Source organism: Dipodomys merriami, unplaced genomic scaffold, assembly GCF_024711535.1.
Source record: "Dipodomys merriami isolate MVZ:Mamm:240054 unplaced genomic scaffold, mDipMer1.0.p SCAF_530, whole genome shotgun sequence".
NCBI classification, from domain to species: Eukaryota; Metazoa; Chordata; class Mammalia; order Rodentia; family Heteromyidae; genus Dipodomys; species Dipodomys merriami.
This window is the reverse complement of record NW_027206103.1, coordinates 200,124-222,505: the sequence shown is the minus strand read 5'-3', so window position 1 is coordinate 222,505 and position 22,382 is coordinate 200,124. Positions and strand designations below refer to the sequence as shown.

General features: G+C 38.5%; 1 protein-coding gene across 9 annotated transcripts in view; it reads right to left on the bottom strand.

Annotated features, from left to right (window-relative positions):
- The window catches only part of LOC138811488 (ecto-NOX disulfide-thiol exchanger 1), a 542,054-nt gene that overhangs the window by 438,031 nt on the left and 81,641 nt on the right, over window positions 1–22,382 (bottom strand). For all 9 annotated transcript variants that reach the window (XM_069999196.1, XM_069999197.1, XM_069999187.1 and 6 more), the window contains exon 2: window positions 7,139–7,263. The gene's annotated coding sequence lies outside the window, so the exon portion shown is untranslated. The remainder of the gene's footprint in view (window positions 1–7,138; window positions 7,264–22,382) is intronic.

The window sequence follows — 22,382 nt, the reverse complement described above, 5'->3', positions numbered from 1 at the left end:
CTTGGGGACAGTGCCCAGGCCCTGAATTCAAGCCCCAGGACTGGCAAAACAAAACAAAAAAGAATTTCCCAAGGACCCTATATTGTACACACAGCCCCATTGGGGGCCAACAATTTCTGATGCCTGCAGGAAATGTACTGAGAAAACCCATGAGAAGGACGTAAGGGTGAGGAATTTGAAACTCCTTCACAATTACACCCTGACCTCCAATTTAGAGATGTAATCACTCTTCAGAGCTGAATATGTGGTGCTCATGTATGCTAGGGTAGACTTATTTTTATCCATGACTGGTTGTCTTGCCAAATGCTTTCATAGAAGCACATAAGTGATATGCTTCCAACACATGTAAAAGTAGATCTCACACCTGCTCTGATGTTAAACAAACACTCAGGCAGGTCACCCTGCACATAGGGCCTCAAGCCAACACCTCCCTTCAGTCTCAGACCTTCTCTCTCCATATGCTATCTTGTAGAATCTTGTCAAACTTTCAACTGTGCCTTCTATTGCTAAAACTTTATTTGCTTTTTGGTAGTATGGTGACTCAATTTGCAAAGACAGTTAAGGAAAGAGGGATGGCAAGAATACAGGTCAACTATAGTAACCCCAAAGGGACTTGACCCAGAGATCTGACTCCCAGGAAAACCCTAGGAATGATGGATGGGCTGAGGTGCAAGGCCTGGAAAGCAGACAAGTGCAGGAGTAGGAGGGGCTAAATGAAAGCAGACACCAGGAGGACTCAATGAGAGGGACCTTGAATACCACAGGAAACAACTTAGGTTACAAGAAGCAGAAAGCCCTAGGAGGCCAATGGTATCTACAAATGGAAATGGGAGAAGTCATTAGAAATAAGGCAAATGCTAGAAATCGCCCTGCATGTGCAAAACAACTTCCTCTCTCAACAGTTCTATTTCTGTCTTTCCTCCAGAGCTTGAGCCAGTGTCAAATGAGCTATTATCCTCATGTGACACCTAGTGCTATGAAGGCACCAATGATCATAGAAAAGCTCCTGTAACAAACTTTACACATTTACACACTGTAACTCTCTATGCAAAGCACTGTCACCTCAATTATGCTTTTTAATTTTAGAAGCACTGTTAGATAAATCCAGACTTTAAATCTAAGACTTTACCTATTTACTTGACTACCTATTTACTTGATTTATATTTGTTTGTTTGTTTGTTTTGGTGGTACTGGGGATTGGACCACTTGAAAACACTTCAGTGTCTTTGTTCTTAGTTATCTTTCAGACAGAGTTGCACACTTGCATCCTGGGCCAGCTTAGATCACAACCCCCCTAGCTAGCCTTGCAGGTATCTGAGATCATAGGTCTGCTTATCATGCCCAACTTGTTCTTTGAAATAGGATCTTGTTCACTTAAAAAAAAAAACAAGCTAGCTTTGAACCAGATCTTTCTATCTCACCCTCTCCTGTAGCAGGAATTACAAGTGAGAGCTACTGGGTCTGTTCCACCCAAAGATATTTAAAACCTTGTGATATGATCCACAAATGAGTTAATCTCTATTCAAACCCTAACCTTAAGCTGTGAGGACTTTTCATGCTTTGTAGAACTTACTATTACTCAATTTCTGGTCTACGTACTCCACATATGACAACTGATCTTTGACTTACAATGTTTTGATTTATGATATTTTGACTTTACAGTGTTATAAAAGTGATACATATCATAGAAGCCATGCTTCAAGTTTTGAACTTCCATCTTTCTTCGGGCTAGTGATATGGGGTACAGTACTCCCTTGAGATTCCAGCAGCAGGAAGCATGGCTCCTCTGCCAGCCACATGATCCCCAGAGTTGAATAACCCATTCTCCACAGTGCATGGTGTGGCTAAGCTAAGACTCACATACAGTGAGTTAAGTGTATCAAATTCACTTTCAACTTATTGTAGATGATATAAGACCTACCCCATCACAGGGAAGGTCTATTTCACTAAGCTAGACTTAATTCAGAACTGATGAGGTAATAAAACATTGTCTGATACTCCATTTTACTGGACATCTGACAAGTAACTAGTAGTTGCACATTCAACACATCCAGGAGGCTGGATTGGGAAAGCTACTACCCGAAAACTGTAGACAAACATTTAGAAACAATATTCAATTTTAGAGCTAGGTGTGGTGGTGTGTCCCTGTCACTTAGAAGTAGGCAGGAGGCACAGTAAATCTGAAGCCAGCTTGGGCTACATGGTAAGATCTTGTCTCCAAAACAAAAACCCAAAAGGGAAACAGAATATGCAAATAGTTTAGTAAATATAAACAATTTAAATTTGTTTGTGTGGCTAATGTATGGTTCTAAAAATCATTATATATAAAAAGTACAATCTTAATGTATTGCACAATCTTACAATACAATCTTAATGTATTCTAATAAGTCTGTAAACTAAAACTTAAAAAAATATGCCTTTGCCAAGAACCTTATTATGTCTCATATTATCTTATCATTCACATTTTCTAATTATTCAACTCTTTCTCATTGTATGCTAGATTACAGAATCTAGCATAAAGTTGCTTTACAAATAAGGCTGGATGCATAAATGAATGAATGCCCATGAGCAAAAAGTTAGACACTGAGTCAACTAGAGAGTAAAAGCCACTTCTATCAGGCATAGTGGGCCAGTTGTGGCTTAAGAATTTCACAGACACATATTCATTTGTGTCTGGCTGTTTGCCAGATGAATAGTCATGGGGAAATCACATCATCTCTTCATCCCAAATTTCCATTATGAGCAAAATGAGGTAATACTAAGTTCTACATACTCAGGATCAAATGAAGTCAAAGACTTGGTACTCAGTCTAGGTTACACAATTATGTAGGTTATTCATTTCCCCTACCTCTTTACCCTACTTTTACCTTGATCCTTATAAAACCACCACATAAGTAATAGTACCACAAAAGTCTGTTGTAAAATGTAATGGCTAGACAGGTTCCAGTGGCTCATGCCTATAATCCTAGCTACTCAGGAGGCCTTAGCCTGAGGATCACAGTTCAAAACCAGCCTGAGAAGGAAAGTCCATGAGACTCTTATGTCCAATTAACCACCAAAAAAAAACTGAAAAGTGGTGCTATGGCTCAAAGTGGTAGAACACTAACTCTGAGCAAAAGATTGAGGGACAGTGCCCAGGCCCCCAAGTTCAGACTCCACAACTGACCCCCCCAAAAAAATCTAATAGCTAAACAATGACTTACATTGACACTGACATTACATTTTACAATGATATTCTAGTTCCCCTCTACCAACCTCAAACTTCATGGTCTATAGATAAGTTGTTATGTACAAGAGTTGTTCAATAGATTTTAATGACGTTAAATATCCTAGAGAAATGAAGCTCCTTCTTTTAGGAACCCAAAATTCTTTATATTTAAAAGCTTGCAAAAATGTGTTACACACTGAACCGTTACACTAAAACAGGAAGTAGAAAGAACCTTAATCTGTTGATTTGTAACTATCAACATGAATTTAGACTTAACTCTGGCATCAAATAATTCCTTGAAGCCTTGGTTTTTGTTCTTTTCAAACGACTAGATTTGCCAGTCTTCTACGTTGTGGTCTTTCCCTCTTTGTTCTTCCTGTGGTCAGCAACTTTTACCCAGAAAAGCAAGAGGCAGAAGAAGTGAACCAGGTCAAATGACTATCTTCTTTCGTTTACCAACAACCATCCTCAGGTATTTCTCATCTGTGCCCTCCTGACACATTTGGTAAAGAATTTCAAGGAGGACACTAGACTAATAAAGACTACTCTCTTCATAAAGGCTCACATATATTGGCTTCTCAAAAATATGAGCCTGACGTGCAGCTCAATTGTACAATGCTTCCTCAGTGTGCCTGAAGCCTTGGGCTCAATTCCCAGTAGCAGAGAAGAAAATACACACACACACACATGTGTACATGCATACATCTAAGTATGTGAGTATACACACCAAATAAAGAAGCAGTAAATAATCTGAAAATTTTGTAATTTCTGTTTCTGCTATAGTTTTCAATCTGCAAAGTAAAAAACTGGATTAAATTTTCTCTAAGCACCTTTCTAACAGGAACCTTCTACCATCTAATATTTGAGCAGAGAGTTACTGGCAATATGACCCCAGATAAGTGAGGATATAATGAGCAACATGCCCTGTGCCCTCTGATACAGAACTCCTATCAAGAAGCCATCAACATTGTGCCATGACAACAAATGCCTTTCACCTCTAATATCATATGTAAGGTAGAAGTAATGAACCTGGGATTCTGAAGGTATTGAGATTTTTTTGTCTGTATCAAAATCACTTACTAATAAGTGCAAAACCTAATATATCTCAAAAGAAGTCAACTGCACAATAGGCGCAAAATCTTAAAGACACTTTTGTCCTAATAACTAAAGTGCATCATTGACCCTTTGTTGCTAGCTACTTTTTCAACTACTAGTTAGTTCATATATCTGTGTGTTTGTTTAAATAATACTATAATTTTAGTGTTTATACAAATTCAATTTGATTGCAGCATAATTTTATTAAAATTGAAATGCCTAAATGAAAACAGTTAAGTAATAAGTTTCATACAGAAAGAATAGAAATACTTGCAATACCAACTCTATTATTTGTCAACAGATACATCTGGAGGACAATATGAGCCCAGGCGAGTCACAGATAGCTATCTAGTCCATACAGAATAGAGTATCTTTAATTCACTTTCATACAAATTCAAAATCTATTTCCCTTAGGCACTAACCCAATCTAAAAGTGATATGAAATAAATAAAACATATCATAGCTGACTTAGGGGGAATGCAGCAAGCCCAGGTCCTAAGCACAATGACACTAGAAAATAATCACCCAGGACTAAATCCCAACCTTGCCACAATTAGCTAGAAAATTTGGGCAAATTACTAAAGCATTCTGATTCCATGACCTCATGTGAAAAACAGCAATGATTATATTTTTTATCCCTCACAGTACTGTCATAAGAATGAACTTTTTGACCCAAAGCATTAAAAATCATTCCTGGTACACAAGAAGTATTCAAGGTTAGTGTCATGATTATCAACATTATGAACAGACAATTCACAAGCTAAGAAAATATGTATCCATTTTATGGTTAGGAAAATTAACACTGTGACAGATCCTGGGATATTAAAGGATAAAAAAACGAGAAAAAAATATTTTTCCAACATTCATCAGTATTCCTGCATATGCCTCACAAATCCTTACTATATCCATTCCTGAGAGAGAGCTAGGGATGGTGGTGAGTGGAGGTGAGGGTGAGATATAGAGAAACCAGGAAACAAAGAGAGAAGAGACAGAGAGCAGAAGTGATAAAGAGATCACTGTTTCATTGTACTAGATTTTCTCTAGTAATGTCATCCAAAAGGCACAGAAAAGAGCTGGAAGGCAAGAATGGCAAACAACGTACCCTTCCTTTCCTCTCTCCATAAAACTCTTCCTCAAGAATTGGACTTCCAGGCTTCTTTTTCTCTTTTTCTGTGCTTTTCTTCCCCCCATTCACACATTGGTTTTAGTTAGAATGTTAGTTGCAGAAAGGGCTTTTGATGTCATCTAGCCCCATCCTCTTATTTTATACATGACAGAAGTAAGCACCAGTGAGACAAAGGCTTGCCTCAGGCTGTACAGCTCTATATTGGCACAAACAAAATTAAAACCGGACTCGTGGTATCTGTGCTGTCTCCCTTAGGACAACAAAATGAGTACATTTACCCAATGCAGTCTAGCTGGTCTTTATTCCATTTGGCAGATACATAAATTTTTCTCCTGGGAAGAAAATCTTGAAAAATATTTTTAAATGAATTACCAAGAATCTTACTGTTTTTAATTCAATAAAACATGTTTGATTATTAACTTCATTGCCTACTAAGCCTGAAATTAGGTTTTTCTGTGCTTGGACAGATCCTGGCCAACCAATAACAGGACAACCAGATTGCAATTAAACAGATATTCCCACTTGGGTGGGGCACTCTTTCTCTCTCTCTCTCTCTCTCTCTCTCTCTCTTTCTCTCTCTCTCTCTCTCTCTCTCTCTTTTTCTCTCTTCCCCCCACTCTCTCTCTCTCTCTCTCTCTCTCTCTCACACACACACACACACATACACACATTAACACACTCAATATCAGAAGCACTTACTGTAAACAAAGTTTGCCACTCTTCCAGCCCATGCTAGAAGGAGATATTAAGTATTCTAAGATGCAGCTCTCCTAATACAGAGATGCCAGCCCACTGATTTTCTAGAGTAAGAAGTTTCTTCCCAATGCTCCCTATGCTAGGTTACCCCCACAGCAAAAAGTAGTCTGTCAAGTGCATTCAACCAGTCTTCAGGTCCGGCTTCTAACACTTCTGACACCTCCCCTAAATTGGCATGGCTTCTTTCATTGTTTCTTACTCCTAGCCTTCAATTCCATAGTGCAAGACTGTGGCTCTGAAGCTAGAACTTTTAAATCATGTATTTAAAAAATAGACCATGTAAGTCCATTTTTCTGGAGAGGAACAGAAGAAGAGAAGGAAGGAGGGAAGGAAGGAAGCAGAAAAAGAAGAAAGGAAGGAAATAAGGAGGGAAGGAAGGAGGAAAAGAAAGAAAAAGGAAAAGAAAACAAATATCCAGCCCTGCTTGCTTCCAAATCTCTCGGTCTCTTTCCCTGGCATGGGGGATAGCATCTTCTCTCTCATTTGCTTTACCCTTTGGGATTCAAAGGTGTAAACAAGCTGTGACTAAGGAAGAGGTCTTGGCATTCTTCTGGTGGTTGTTTAGACTATAAGAATATCTGAATCTAGGCCACTAAAAATAACTCCATCCCACTGTCAATGGATGTTTACTTTTCACAGGCATAAAGCTGGTTTGTTGGTAAGTATTATTTACCCAGATCTGTCCTTGACTACAAATGCCTGTGTTTTCCTTCCCCCTCTCCCCCACAGCAGATACAGACTGGCCGCCCAGGTGGCAGCAAGTATAGATACCATTCTTATTCAGATAAAATCCAATAATACCAAAAAACAAAACCCAACATCACAAAATTTAAAAAAATAAAGAAATAAAATGACAAAAATTAAACATTAAACCTTGGGAACAGTTAACCCAAGATCTAAAAGTTTCTAAGGAAGGAATCAACAACAACAACAACAAATGACCGCATCCTTACCTTCCATGCCAGTCAGGAGTAGCTGTAGTCTCTCCAGATGCCTCTTGATAAAAAGAAGTGCCACCAATGGAACAGAAGTTTGAAATCCTGGGGGAGCCAATTAGATTCAAGTCGCTTTCAAAATTCTGTAAAAGAAAAACAGAAGTATTAGAAAAAAATATAGCAATGGAAATGACATTTTTACATGTTCTGCTTTGAGCCTGGAATACTCCTCATATAATGGCTATAGTTGTTATGGCAATAAAATAAATCTTGGGGTTTAAATAGAATTATTAGATAGAAACCTTTTCAAAGGCAGGAAAGGGGGAGGGGAGAATGTAGCACATGACACACTATAGGTACCTCAGCCTTTATCTTTGGAATTGTCAGCCAAAACATGAGAAATTAGGCCAAGGGCAAGGGCAGATACTTACCAAGAAGCCTGACTTTGAAGGCTAGCAGCTGTGTATACTTTGAGGTTCCTGTAATTGTCTGGCAAGTCCTTAGGGAAGAAAGCTCTGCAAGGCCAGAGGAATTTTGAGGAGCCACTCACGCTACTCAATGGCCTGTGATAAGTCTAGGTAGATGCTAGGAGTTGGGCAGGCAAGGGAGAGCCAGAAAGAGTCCCAGTGTTTCCACACTCCAGGCAAAATCAGGCCTGGGTTTTAGCTGTTAGTGGAAAGAGAGGCCCTGGTGTCCCCTGTCTCTCCAGAGCTCAAAACACTAACATAATGGCTATTTCTGAATTCAGTGCAACCTTTAGTAATTAGATGTAAAGCAGATGTGTCCGAGATAACAGAACCAGGCAAAAGACAGTAAGTTTAAAAGTAAACCAAGTTCAGTTGGGCTTATGAGATGATTTCTCTTCTTCCCTGGGTGAAACAGATATACTATCACTTCCAAAACTGATAAGAGGCTCAAAAAATGAGGTAAAGGAAACATGATGCCTTAAAAAAAAATACCAGTACTGGGGCTTGACCTCAGAGCCTTGTGCTTTCACTTGGCTTTTTTTACTCATGGTTAGTACTCTCCCACTTGAGTCATTCCTCTACTTCCAGCTTTTTGGTAACTAATTGAAGATATGAGTTTCTGGGTTTGTCTTCCTAAGGTTGGTTTTGAACTGGGATCCTCAGATCTCAGCCTCCTAAGTAGCTAAGATCACAGGCATAAGCCACTGGCACCTGTACTTCTATAAAATATCTTTCCAGAGCTACTAGGTAGAGACAATCTTTTGTTCTACCATGAAGTTGAATATTTTAGCCACAGCCTTTCAACTTGGTTAAAATAAATAAATAAAAGGTGGTTGTTTTGTCCTAATAGCAAGTCTCCAATGCATGATAGATATCTGTACTGTGTCAACCACTGAATCATATGTTACAAAGGACATTAAGGGTAGGGAACTCCTTTATTCTTCCTCCCCTGTTATCACCCTCCAAACCACTGAAGCTGTCCCTGTCTGTGCAGAACACAAACTCACCTGCCCAAACCAGACCATTTATGAGGCCAACCTTAAATGTCACCTACTGGTTAGGGGTGTCCTGACCAGAAATAATAGCTCCTTCTTTGGAATACCTTGTCCTTTTACATTTTCAATTATAGTCATTGATATAAAATTACTCCTTTAAATTCTTTGAGAAACAATATTTTAATGACCAGTAAGATATATATAGATCTCTATATCTATATCTATATATCAGAAAATGCCAATTTCTCTGCCATACAGTGAAATCCCCCCCTTATCCAGGAAGCAGAAGGATGAGGAAGACTTCACTCAGCTGTACCTGATGGAACACTAGAAGTAAATTATCAAGGGGAAGAAGAGCATGTTCAAACCAAAGATGATGACTAAAAGAAGAAAAAACATGTTAAAATGAAGAAGATGAGCAAAAAGCCCTATGCCACCAAGATGCTGCCTAATGCAGATATTTAAAATGTGGTACATTATGATGACCTTCTGCATGGTCATGAAGGATAATCAAAAGTCCTTTTAAAATAGCATCCTCAACCCTCCCATAACACCTCTAATCCACACAAGTAGAAAGAATCATTGAAAATATGCGTATCATTGTTTTTGAAGCTCTGGAACTCCTCTGAGGACCATCACTGCGCAGAGAACAGGTAATCTTCAGAAGCGATTGAATTCCCACATCTGCATTTATCACACTGAATGATATGCCCTCTTAGGAGGGAAGGGAGGATTAAGAGCTAAATTAAGCTAATGTTCCTTCATGCATAGTAACTATAGTTCATCATACAAACTGACAAGCTATGTCTTTTTATGGATTTGGGGGAATAATATTTTTCCCTAGATAATTAAATGGGAACACATACATCGTACTTAGCCAACTCGGAAGATATTCATGAGCATAGTTAATACTACTACACATATTGGAGCTTTGAAATAGTTTTCAAAGAAGTTGTATTTAGAACGACTCTATAAAGCAGATCATTTTTTAGAAATTACTATTCCTTAAGCATTTGCTTTCTTTTCTGGCTCACTGGGCAAATCACGCTGCTCTTCCTCAATTTCCCAGGATCCTCAAGGTCATTCTCCTCAGTGTTTGCTTTAAACACAACTCAGCTTTCAAGTTCACACAGATGACACTTTCCCACAGTGTCTCTCTTCATAGTCTCTACATCCAGATCTAGGGGATCTACATTTTCTGCAAGAAGTTTTTCTTCCCACTAATGGCAACTGACTCCTTCTAGTTCCCCTGTGTAGAGGGTTGCCTGGAGAGGAGGAGCCTTTTGATGCTAATGAATCTTCTGTGCTGGACTCTGAGCTAAGATGGGTAGACTAAGCAGGGCTTCTCTGGGGAGCTCAGGTGAGGGAAAGTGTAGGGGCAGAGCAGAGAATCACTCAGGCACCTTGCTAATAGCCTAGAGCAGCTATTCCAGAACTAAGCAGTCACTTGTTAGCAGCTTATATAATGAAGAAATGAGTCAGTGCACTTGCAATTCAGACTCTGGACTATAGAAGACCTTATTTCAAAAGGACATTCTGGAAGAAAAGCATAAAACGGTGTAGTGACAAATTTATCTCCATTAGTTGCTAGTGGGTAGAATAAAGGCTAATGAAATATGGAGATCTGTAGTCCACTGCTATTTTCATTTTTCTGGACTTTGAGAGGACTGTAAACTCCACTGGGAACAGTCAGTGCTGCCTCCCAGGCATTGTGGGGAAGGAGAGCATTATGCTTCACTGTGGACTGCTGACAGGCAAGCCCATTACTTCTCAGAAAAGGCCTGCTCAGGAGTCCTGAAATTTACCCCAGCCTTTTAGACAACCTAGAAAGAAAATACACACACACACACACACACACACATACACACACACACACACACACACACACACACACACACACACACACACACTTAAAAATTCAGAAATCTCTGATTATAGGGCTGGGGATGTGGTTTAGTGGTAGAGTGTTTGCCTAGCATACAGGAGGCCCTGGGTTCAATTCCTCCATACCACATTAAAACAAACAAACAAAAACATTAAATAACAGCCAGGTGCTGGTGGTTCACACCTGTCATCCTAGCAACTCCAGGAGACTAAGTTCTGAGGATCAGATCAGCCAGCTGGGGCTAGAAAGTCTGTGAGACTCTTATCTCCAATAAACTACTCAGAAAAAGCTGGAAGTAGCATTGTGGCTCAAGTGGTAGAGCACTTTCCTTGAATAAAAGAAGTTCAGGGACAGCACCCAGCACCAGTTCAAGCCCCAGGACCAGCAAAATAAAAATAAAATAAAAAAGAAAGAAAAATAAAAAACAAATTTCAAGTTATAAGAGAAAGCTAAACTCCAACCAATGGAGTTAAAGGCCCTGTGTGGCAGGCACTGGTAACTTGGGCTTAAATTCTACCTACTCAAGAGACTGAGATTTGAGGATGCATGGGCCAGAAAGTTCATCCGTTAAAAGCCAAAAGCAGAAATGCAGCTCAAGTGGCAGTATATCAGCCTTGAGTAAAAAAGCTAAAGGAGAATGCCAAGACCTTGAGTTTAAGGTTAGTACATATGTACACACATACACACGAATACACACACACACACACACACACACACACACACACACACACACACACACACACACACACACACACATATACCTGGAGTATCTAATGGTTGGAGTGGCAAAGGAACTATGTCTGAACATTTAAAGAAATCATAGCAAGGCTTAGATATTGGAACTTAATAATAAAGGAGTTCTTGGAATATAACAGGACTTTATCTGTGTTTTTTTTCAATCTTCAAAATAGTCTTCTGAGATAAGTAGTTGTATTACTATTCTCATTTTTAATATGAGGAAACTAATGCTTAGTGTGCTTTTAACTCATTCAATTCTCCCCAGGTATGTGGTAGAGAGAGTATGATAGGAAATGACTTAAACTAAAAACACTCACCTTTCCCCCTAACAGCTACATCTTAGAACTGCCCTTGCTGTTGACCTAAGTGAATCAACTCCCTTCTTTTTTCCTTCCCCAAGTATACCCTAGAACTATAAAAGAGATAAACTGTGAATTGAGAGATATATTGTTCAGTTCTCTTGTCTGCTAAGCACAGATGCTATTAAAAAAGAAACAAAGAAAAACTTTCCCAATAACTCAAGATAAGATTCCATCTCTACACAAAAGCCAGGAGGTTCACACCTATAATGCCAGCTACTCGGGAAGCTAAAATCTTTTTTTTTAATTTTAATTTTAATTTTTTGTGAACATACTGTACAGAGGGGTTACAATTTACATGGGTAAGATAATGCATACATTTCTTATCAAGCATTGCAGCCTCCTCCTTTGTTTACCCTTCACATCCCTTCCCAGCCCTCCCCCAATCCCTCCCCCCCATCCCCCCCTCCCCCCCCCCCCCCGTACCAACATTGTAAAGTTCGTTATCGACATGACAACTTGTACTTCTCATTGCTGCAACAGGTCCACCTGTATCCTTAAACGACTTGTTTTTCCCTTCTTCTCCACAAATTATACCGACATCAAATATAGTGAAAGCAGGGGTTATATTTGTGGGGGAGGGACATACAAAGCAACAAAGAAATAATCTTATAAATGCGTTAGAAACAAATGCATGAAAGAAAAAAACATTAAAATACATATCTAAGGGTTCATTTTCCTAACATCACATTATCTGACCTTTTCTGCTTGACTCATACATATACTAGATATTGTAAATAAGGGAAACCATGGGACCTATGTTTCTTTGGGCTTGGCTTACTTCACTTAATATAATTTTTTCCAAGTCTTCAGGAAGCTAAAATCTGAGGGGTGCAGTTCTAAACCAGCCTACACAGGAAAGTCTGTGAGACTCTTATCTCCAATAAACTACTCAGAAAAAGCTAGAAGTGGTGCTGTGGCTCAGGTGAGAAAGTCTAGCCTTGAGTAAAGGAGCTCAGGGGCAGCACCTAGGGATTAAGTTCAAGTCTAAGAAACAGCAAAAAAAAAAAAAATCCCTAGTCCATGACATACCACCCCCAGATGCTGCCCTGCCTGGCTCCACTCTTTCTGCCTAATAAAAAGAGATGTCAATTGTAAGAGAGAGCACCATTGTCTCTCTAGTCTGTCTAGAAGACTCTGGCGTCCCTCTCAGGCTTTTACTCCCCAAAATAGAAGTTTATTGGTCTATTGAGTTTGCTTTCTGCCCTTTCTTTATTCTGATGCTCTCATGACTCAGTTTACTTACACAGTATACAAATACATACAATTACGTGTGTTTATCAGTGATCAATGAAGTTTTCAATCGAGATTAGCCTATTTCCAAGAAACCTTTCAGGGATAATAGAAAAGGTGAGCCAAGAAAACTAGACTTCCTTTAAAAAAAAAAAAAACAGGAAGAAGAGAACAAAGACAAAGAAAAGTGGGGAAAGTTCTGAAATGTACCATCTGAATATTTGCCCACTAAGTCTGGAGTTGTTTCTAGACAAATGGCTTCTGCTAAACAGCTTCTCTATAGACTTGGACCTCACTCATGGTATAATGCTTCTTCAAATGTGAACATGCCAGCTGAGTTTTCCTGTCCAGTCTCCTGGGGAGTCTGGGCCCGGGGGGGGGGGGGGGGGGGGAGGGGGGAGGGGAGGGTGAGTGATGACTTCATGAAAACAGCTTCTGTCTTCTATCCTATGACTCAACTTAAAATGTCAAAGAACAGCTACTGCTAGTCCGGCTGCAATGAAATTATTCCATCTGCCAAGCAAAATCATGTGGAAAGCAGCACCCCATCTCCAACCCAGCCCACAGGAAAGTGTGAAAGGCAACAATGAGAAATTATTCACGCAAAACTAAAGCCAAGAAGAGGTAAGCTCTACCCACATCCTTTTCTCACAAACATATCCGAACATTTACATTTTCACATTGCCAGGATCAGGTGAGAACAGAATTTTCCTCTCCTCTGTGCTCTCATACTACTCTACACAAATTGCTAAATTACAGTGTTTACCATATTGTCCTGAAATTAGATTTTAGGTGTCTGCCTTCCAAATAATGTTAACTACCCCTTTCCTCTATAATGTTTGTATTACAGGCCTCTGGGATCACATTTAGCAAATATTTGTTATACAAATCAATGAAGATTAAATGAGACAATGAATAAATGACTATTGGCTCCAGGTATCTAACTAGAGCAAAAGGAAATGTTCTATTCTCTCTATTCTTTATGGCTGAAAATGGTAGTCATGTTAGACTGGGGGAAAGAGCATGTCTGTTTGGAAGATTATGCACTTAGGATGTTTTACCATGTAATGAATGTGTGTGGCTGCATGTATACATTGCTCCAAGTTTCTTATTCTCTACATCTCTTCACCTCTTACACCCACCAATCCAGCTTAGTTCATGACTTAATCATCATTGTAAAAGACATTCTTCTTACCTTAAATTCTTAAGGGGAAAAGAGGTCAGGAAGTATGATTTTGCATAACTTCTAAAGTGCTTCCACAACTGATAACTCATATATTAAACTGTGTTCAGTGGGGAGAAGAGAATTTAAGGCCAAAAACAGTATAGTAACTATAGTAGCAGAGAAAGCTCAGTGCATTATGGGACATACGGAAAAGAGACCAAATCTAATCTGAAGATGAAGCAGGTGCATGAGACTTATCCAGCAAATGAGAATATAGGAAAGAAGAGAATATCCAGAGACAGGAGAAAACACAAGATTAAAGAAACACTACATTGAAATGCAAGAAAGGGTGAGAATCAATGAGGAGGAGACCTCAGGCCTGGGCTATTTCATCTAAGGGCAAAGGAAAGTCATTGAAGGAAGGTGGTGACATCTTGATAAGCTTTTGGAGAGACAGTTGGGTTGTACACAGAGATGTAAGGACTTGAGAATTTCATCATTAGGGTGGGCTAGCTTTAATAACAAACTAGTCTTAACATTTCCATTTTAGCAAGATTAATTTATCTGTTATATTGAGAATGGACTATTAGACTGTAGATCAGATACATAGAAGCCAGGCAAGACGCTATTCCCATGCTCCAAACGAGGATGAGAACGGTGACACTGCAAACTGGATGAAATTGATAGATTCAACACAGAATTAACAAGCTTAGCTACGGACTAGATCAGGGTGTGGCAAAACTTTTCTGTAAGGGACCAGAGAAGAACCATCTAAGCATTGACAGCCATACGGTTTCCATCACCACTGTTCTGTTTTAGTGAGAAAATGGATCTAGACAATATGTAAATGACTGTGCTCGTATTCCAATAAAATTTATCTAAAAATAAAAATAGGCCAAGAGGTTTAATTTGGCCCAAAGCAGTCAGAGCAGGTCAATGAGTTTCATAGTATGTAACATGGGCATCTGGTTGGCCACATTACTACCTATAGGAAAGAGACACAGGAGGGTCAGAAGTAAAGAGCTCAAGAGCTGCATCAAGAAAAGGTCAGATAATGTGATGTTAGGAAAATGAACCCTTAAATATGTATTTTAATGTTTTCGTTTCTTTCATGCATATGTTTCTAATGCATTTATAAGATTATTTCTTTGTTGCTTTGTATGTCCCTCCCCCACAGTGTAACCCCCGCTTTCACTATATTTGATGTCAGTATAACATGTGGAGGAGATGGGGGCAAACAAGTCGTTTAAGGATTCAGGTGGACCTGTTGCAACAATGAGAAGTACAAAATGTCATGTCAAAACCAGCTTTACAATGTCGGTGGGGGGGGGAGGGGGGTATTATTGGGTGGGGGGAGGGGGGAGGCTGGGAAGGGAGGTGAAGGGTAAACAAAGGAGGAGGCTGCAATGCTTGGTAAGAAATGTATGCATTATCCTGCCCATGTAATTGTAGCCCCTCTGTACAGTATGTTCTCAAATAAAATAAAATAATATTAAAAAAAAAAGAGCTGCATCATCCACTCTAGTGGGACAAAAAGGAGGAGAACTGAGAGGGGAGTGGAGGAGTTTTAAATGAAGAGCTCTTACTCACATCCCAGCTACATGGGAGGCTAGGAAATGCAGCATTAGTTGTGTTCCAAGGAGGACTGAGAGAAGATTTGAGTGGATTTGGGTAGACAGCTACAGTATCAACTACTAGAGTCAAAACTATATACAAAAATCAGCAAAGCGGGCTGGGAAGGTGGCTCAGTGGTAGAGCGCTTTCCTTGCATCCATAAGCCCTGGGTTCGATTCCTCAGCACCACATAAGCAAAAAGAAAAAAAGCCGGAAGTGGCACTGTGGCTGAAGTAGTAGAGCGCTAGCCTTGAGCTGAAGAGCTGAGGGACAGTGCCCAGGCCCAGAGTTCAGACCGGACCCCCCCAAAAAAACGTGAAGATGAAGAAAATGATTCAGGCACTAGAAAACATGATACTAAGTTTACAGCTCCAAAGAACACTAATGTTTAGAGATGATAAAGATAAATTAAAACATAAAAGATTCATGGCTCAAGAATCATGAAGCCCTGAGTACAAGCCCAGCACCACCAAATTAATTAATTAATTAATTAATTAAAAATAAAATGAAAAATATGAACTAAGACTTGGGAGATCACATTGGCTCCTTAAATGGTAGGAATTACCACAAATTTAATCATTAAGCATGTGAGCCCATCACTGACAAGCTCTTACTGACTGCATATCACAGATATGCAGGTGAAAAAGGAGTCCTATTACATTTAATAGAAAATGACAAAATTGACTCCTTAAAAGCACTGCTTTGGAGGCATGTACTTTTTTTTTACATTTTTCTCATATACATATACGAACTTTCTAATATCATGAACAGATACTTGTGTCTCTATATACACATACTCAACACACAGAATTCATTACCAAAATTCATTTCCTTTTTTTTACTGCCAATTTGCAATATCTGTATACTCCCTTTTTCCTTAAGGCTTCCCCTCCCAATCCTGTTCTTGGCTTGTGGTAAGAAGATGCTAGCTTCCCTGACATTTTAAGCCCTGCTCTATTATTACAGAATACAACCCAAGTCTAAAACAAACAAACAAACAAACAAACAACCCAGGTAGAATCGCTCATCTGTCCTCCCTTGGTTCCTCCACCCTGAAGGTCTCAGCTAAGAAGGAGGACCTGGACCATATTGGCACCCTGCCAAATAGCAAAGCATGTCTATCAATCTACTCTCTTCTTTAGAATGTGAGGTCTTTGGGGGCAACAAAGGGAGTTCTGAAGGTTTTGTATCTGGAATACTCTTCTGGCAGAATAACTACCAGTCTTGCTTATAAATAAGGTTTTCCTTTAAAAAAGAAAGAAAGAAAGAAAAACAAGCAGATTTTTTAAAAAATGATGTGCCGAGGAAGTACACAGATAGTAAAGAGAACAAAATTAGTGACTTCTTTTACTTGCCTAACGTAAATCATTAGTGTACTAAATCTGACCAAATGACTATTTATAAGCCTGACCTTGAGCATGATATTCAATAAATATAAATTGAAGATGGTGACAATGCTACCCATATTTCCTTATTTAATGACACTCAGTTGGCAGTTCAGTGGCACAAGCCATGAACATTTTACTCATGCACATTTACTCATCTTCAAGTAGAAACTCATAGCAGGTATGAACTAACTTTTGGGAATAGGTTTGCAATTAGTAAAATTAATTCTTCCTTTGGTTTAAGAGAGAGACCAACCATTGTATATAAGCAAAGAAAAATTTTCAAGCAGCATTTGGTCCTGGATCCTGAATGAGATTTTCTGTCAGTTCCAAGAATTCTTTTTTATGGCTACTTTCATAGGTCATAATTATTCAAGCCCACCATCTTCAAATCTCATCTACAAAGTACATCTAGAAACTTCACTGCTGGGAAGTGACGCCGTGGCTCAAGTGGTAGAGCACTAGTCTTGAGCTGAAGAGCTGAGGGACAGTGCCCAGGCCCAGAGTTCATGCCCACGACCAACGAAGAAAGGAAGAAAGGAAGAAAGGAAGAAAGGAAGAAAGAAAGAAAGAAAGAAAGAAAGAAAGAAAGAAAGGAAGGAAGGAAGGAAGGAAGGAAGGAAGGAAGGAAGGAGAAACTTCACTGCTATTACAGATAATGTATGAAACTGGAAAACCACAAGTTGTTTTCCACTGACAAAATTAAATATGTACTTTTATTTTATAATTTTTTAAATTTTTTTTATTGTGAAAATACTGTACAGAGGGGTTACAATTACATGGGCAAGATAATGAGTACATTTCTTATCAAGCGTTGTAGCCTCCTCCTTTGTTACTTTTAAAACTTTTAGGGGCTGGGAAGGTGGCTTAGTGGTAGAGTGCTTGCCTTGCATGCATGAGACCCTGGGTTCGATTCCTCAGCACCACATAAACAAAAAGAAAAAAAAGCCAGAAGTGGCACTGTGGCTCAAGTGGTAGAGAGCTAGCCTTGAGCTAAAGAGCTGAGGGACAGCACCCAGGCCCAGAGTTCAAGCCCCACAACTGGACCCTCCCAAAAAAAAAGAAAAAAAGAAACTCAGGGCTGGGGGTTTAGCCCAGCAGAAGGGCGCCCACCGGGGGCGAGCAAGGCCCTGGGTTTGGTCCTCAGCCCTGGAAAAAAAAAAAAGAAAGAAAGAAAAAAAAATACTAGTCTGAGGGGGGGTTTGTGAGAGAAGGGCAGAAATGTGCCAAGATGATATATACACAATGAGATATACACGGCCTTTGAAAAGTCATAGAAATGCATTCCAAAGGAAACATTAACTATTTGAACACTATATTTAATGCCTTCAGATGGTAACAGGGCTGGAAACCCATCAGTTTTGTTTGGTGAAAGCCTTCTCCTTTCACTGCCATTCTCCTGACGTACACAAGACAACCCTGCATCTTTTACTCTTCACAAGAGACTTTCCTCTCTTCCAAGTCTAGAGAATTGAGGCCACTTACAATTCCACTCTCCCATTTACTTCACTCATCTTATTTTACTATTCAGCTATTATTAGCATAAATTAATTATACAAAGGTATTTCGTTGTGGTTTTCTGTACATACAATGTACACTGAATTTCTTTTTCTTAACTTCACCACTCATTTCCTTCTCCTTTGGTAACAGTTTTATGATACTATTTTCATATGTTTCAGTCACATTCATTCCTATCAGTTTGTCTCTTCATTCTCCTCTCTCCCACTGGCCCATCTCCTCTGCCAGACCCCTTTTTACAATCATGCAACATCCTCATTCTTCATCTGTAATCACCAACAAGCTTCTCATCTGTCCCTATTCTCTTCCTCTGCCAACCCCATCTCAGTTAGGTCCCCCTCTCTGAATGACTACAGCAACCTCTAGTGATTTCCTCTGTTTACAGGCTAATTTCTCTTGAATTTATGCTACTCATCTTCCACAAAAAAAAGAAAAGAAAAGAAAATCAGATGGCATCATGCCTCTGCTTAGAGAACTGTAGAATATAGGAACAAGAACAGAAAATATATTTTATATTCTATAAGAACAAGAAAATGAAATAAGAACACTAAGACTACTTCTGCTTTTATTATATGGCTGAAGGAACCCTCTCAGCATCAAGCTCTTGACCCTGGCTACAACCTCTTATTGTGCCTTATTTGCTTTCATACCATACACACACATCTGCTGGTTCTTAGTCCTGAGTAGGTTCAGCCCTCACGTTTCTGTACTTCCTTACCCCTAGACTCATGCATACTATATCTTTCAAGCTTACTCAGAATTACCAACTACAATACTTAAGGCTTACTCTCAATACTATACACAGCCTGCTACCTAAATCTGTGGGTGGACAGGAAAACTATATATGATGATCTATTGTATCTTTGAGTTAGTAAATAGTAAAAGATAGTAAATAGTAAAAGAAAAAGAACAGAGGAAAACAAATTTGATCCAAAGATCTATGGGAACTTTTTAACCAAGAAACTAAGAAAAGAGGTTGATTCTGAAATAAAGATGAATTAAATATATAAAAATCATGTATGATCCTTACCAAAAATCTTCCCTAAAACTAATTCCAAAATAAACATTTAAATATTTAAAAAATCATATTAATTAGAAGAATTTGAGGGACACTTTCCATGATCTTGGGGAGTGTCAAAAGCCAGACTTTAAAAGCCAGAAGCTACAAAGATTCAGACATTTGACTAAATAAATAGCAATTAAAAAAAACTTTTTAATTATGAAAAAATATTTATTTAATTATGAAAAAACTTATTTAATTATGAAAAAAATATTTATTTAATTATGAAAAAAACTTTTTAATTATGAAAAAATTATGAAAAAAAGACAATCACAAAATAGGGAAAGAATGCATATTTAGCACATGACTAGCACCTAATTTGGGTTAATTGCTTTAGAAGGCCAAGAACTACTCTGCCTAATATGTAAGAAAACTGAAAGTGGTGCTGTGGCTCAAGTGGTAGAATGTTTGCCTTGAGCTGAAGAGCTGAAGGACAGCGCCCAGGCCCAGAGTTCAAGCCTCACAACCAACAACAACAACAAGGAAAAAAAAAAAAAAGACCTCTTGAAAACCAATACAAAAAGGAAAAGCAAAGGACATGTACTAGGATATAAATTGCCCCTAAAATTATGTAAAGTTGTCAAAGTTCCAAATCAGAGAACATCACATTTGAAATGATAATTTCAATGAGGATAAAAATTTTAAGATACTTTCAGTTAGTAAAGATGTAGAAAAATGAACACATGAAATACTGCTACAAGACTGAACTTAGAAAAAAACTCTAGGGAAAAAAAAAAAAAGAAAAAACTCTAGAGAATTGTTTAACATCATGAATGTATCAAACTCATGATCCAGAATTTATAATAGGAACCAACCTAAATGTTTATCAAGGAGGAGCTCTTAATTATAGTAGCTCTATGAACATTGCATCTATCATGTTATCGAAGAGTAATATAAACCATCAAAATCAATGGTAAGTATATTTACACAGAAAGCTACTCATAGTATAATTTTACCTAAATTTGGGTTAAAAAGAAAGTATATTGCAGTTCTATTTTAAAATAGGTATGTTTATTCACCTAAAGGCAAATTAAACAATGTTTAGTAGAATATTTTCCAAAATGTAAATCATCACTAACAGATGGGAATATGAATTGCTTATTTAGACCTTGCTTCTTTCTTCTTTTTAAATTATCTAATTCTTTAACAAAGATCATGTCTACATTTATAATTAAGTCATTATCAACACTTTCTATTGTTTAAAAATAGTGTGCAAACACACATAGAGCCACACACATTTATCTTAATTAATTGAAAGAGGAGTTCTACAGTTTAAAGAACTGCCATTTTAATTAAATTATATCAACCACAAAGAACTCTCATAGTCCAATCTGAACAGGTTTGTCAAAGACAATTAATATAATACAAAGGACCACCTAAACCACTGCCTAAATTCCCACTATCAAGTTCCTTTTCAGAATCTTTGTCTTAGGGGTCAGTCATGAGGATTGAACTCTGGGCCTGGGTACTGTTCCTAAGCTCTTTTTGCTGAAAGCTAGCACTCTACCACCTCCAGTTTTCTAGGAGTTAATTGGAGATAAAAGTCTCCGAGACTTTCCGGCCAGGGCTGGCTGTGAACTGAAATCCTCAGATTCAGTCTCCTAAGTAGCTAGGCATGAGCCACCATCACTAGGCTTCAACTACTAGTCTGATTCCTCCCATGAGCATGAAACAAGAATAATTCTTATCACTTTGATAATAGAGGAAGCCAAGCTAATTGAATCTCCATCATTCTTCCCTCTACTTCTCTTCCTACCTTTAAAAACAGAAAAACAAAGAAATAATTGGAAGATCCTTCAGCCTTCAGGATAAATCTCTGAATAGGTTACCAGGATGTGTTGTAAACCTATACATATGTTCCTTATTTTTTTTTCTTAATGTCTATCATTAGCTAATAGTTCTTACAAAACCAGATGGGTATCAGAATAGATATTGCAAAAATGTAACCAGCAAAGTGTCAACTAACTGAGCTTTAAATTTGACAGATTTTATTACCTAATATCAACTTTAAGCCCATCATTTCAAAAACAGAATTCCATCAACCACAAGGAGTAGTGGAGAGGCTGACAGTTTGTGCCTGGTCTTTTGGAGAACAAAAGAAGCAAAAGTTATTTATAGTGACCTTTTAATGTTTACCTTAGAGCTGCTAATCAGATGTAAATTGTCACACCATGGATATGCATAATCAACTTTATTCCCTTTGCTAATTGAGAAATAGAGCTGTTAATGTCAAGAAACATTTGAAAAATGTACCAAGCTTGCTCAATGGAGCAAGTTCTTTTTAAAAGTCAGAGTTTCCATATGGTGAAATCATGGAAATTAGGCTTAGGGGGGGAAAAAAGACTAATTTGTTATGGAGAGAGTCTCTGCTGGAATAAAATCAGTCTTAACTACCCCAAATCTGGGAAATTGACCACTTATGTCCAAAAATAACTCCCTCAGCTCTTATGAAGTCTCATTTCAGTCCACCTCCCCGTTTCTCCTGCAAGTCTCTGCTTCCGACCTGCCAGTGGGTCTGGTTTAGCGGTTACTTTACCAGGACATATTCATTCGCCTTGGTTTCTATGAGGCTATCCTGATTTAAAAAAAAAAATCTTCCTTACTATCTGATGCATTTTATCTTTACTGTAGTACAGGTAAGAAACCATTCCTACCTAAACATGAGTCCTAAACAATTTTCTCACAGGCCTGGCTAGCCAACACTCTGTAATGAGAATAGAACACATGAACAACTGAGTGAGTGAAAGATTGTAAGAACTAATGAGCACATCCACCAACAGCCTTCAAGGACACAGAAGGCTGATGATAGGTGGAGCTTCATCCTGAGCTCCTCCAGGTTCAAT